This window comes from Pan troglodytes, chromosome X (genome assembly GCF_028858775.2).
Source record: "Pan troglodytes isolate AG18354 chromosome X, NHGRI_mPanTro3-v2.0_pri, whole genome shotgun sequence".
NCBI lineage: Eukaryota > Metazoa > Chordata > Mammalia > Primates > Hominidae > Pan > Pan troglodytes.
Window position 1 is genome coordinate 18,387,256 of NC_072421.2, and position 1,702 is coordinate 18,388,957.

Here is a 1,702-nt window from a genome sequence, read left to right on the forward strand (position 1 = left end):
ATTCATCTGGTGCTTGTACAAGTCACCTTTGACTAGGATCCAAAATAGGGCCAAACCAGAAAGGCCTGACAGTGGCCAAGCTTGGGATGGAGCCAATATGGCCAAGAAATGATATGTATGAAAGCAGAGAAGGTGCTCCAGGTTTCAATTCAATAAGCAACTATTGAGGCTTTGCCAGATACTATGCGCTATGGACAAAAAGCTGTGCCTGCTCTCAGGGAGCTTCCCACCCAAGGGACAAAGACTGGCTCAATAAAATGGGAGAGGCTTTCCTAGCCTGTTCCTCCCCTGCAGGGAGTCTCAGGGAAGCATGGGGAGGAGAGGAGCTGGGGATGGTCTCCCTAGCGGAGACACTGGGGTTGGGCCTTGCAGAGTGGGGAAGGAAGAGGCACTTGCCAGGGACCAGGGGACAATTTCATGGGTCAGTTTCTGGATGAGAGCCAGTGGGCCAGTGATGGTGATCAAATCATGCCTTGTTGTCATGGAAGCTGAGAAGGGACAGGATTGGAAGAGATTTTAAAAACAAACCAATAAAAAGGCAAAGAAGGAAGGCACTCATGTGGAGTTGGCACTGGGGACAGGAGAGTCAATACCAGCTAGAGACAAACAGCCCCTTCCCTGGACAGCCTGGAGGGCATCGTGTCATCTCAGCCCTGGCCAGTTGCCCCTGCTCATAACAATGACCCAGTCAAGGAAAGGTTTCCTTTGCCAAGATGCTTAATGCATTTTGAAAAGTTTCCCATTGAAAACACTTCCAATAAAAGGATTCAGAGCTTGAAGAATTGGCCTTCCATTATCTGGCTCTCACACTGCCTGTTGAGTGGTATTCCCCAGACACACAAAGAAAACAGGCTATTCTCCTCCACGCTCAAGTACCTTAGGAGCACCCATTCACTCACAATAGTTGAGATCCTCTTTACCAATAATGTTATCAGTGTGTTAACACGATTTCCCCAAGGACTTCTACCAGGCAAGACCTTGTTAGCTGCTTTCCATCTGTGCCTGAAATCACAAAGCCTCATTAAAAAACCATCAGTTGTTAACAAAAAATGATTAACTCTGTATGCTGGTCCTGCCACCCTGAAGACTGAATTCCTGAGCGCACTTGTCATTCCAATGGTCTCCATTGCTATGGTGGCCACCTTGGGGACTGACACCTGCTGACATCCTGTAACCAGAGACCAAGTCTTTGTTTTGTGGGGACAGTGCTTGAATGCTTGACTGTTACTCTGGGCCTCGATCTCCCTTCAGTGGAAGGGAAGGATGGTCAGGAGTCTGGTCTCCTCATTCTGAGCCTACAGGTCATTAGATCACATGTTCCCTAAGTGTCCTCTTTGCTCCTGGATAAGATGTAAAGCAAAATAGTGGAAGGCACATTGCCCTGCTGTCCAGAGCCCTGACAGGGAGGTGCTGGGGGAGGGAGGGGGAGATGGCATAAAGCTGCAGTGCTTCAAGGCCCTACAGGGTGAGGCACCAGACAGGTGGGACTCCAGACCAGAGTGGCTGTTGTTTTGTGATTTTTCTTTTTACACCCTAGTCTGCTTCAAGAGAGTTTGTTTAAGTTAAGAAGCCTATGGCCTAACAGAGTTTGAACCCTGACAGAGAAATAGCAAGGACCAAACTGAGGGCCTGGGAAGGTCTGTTCAGGGGAAACCACTTAGGGGAGGGGATTCCAGATTCCAAGAAATGAGCCATGGAGGAT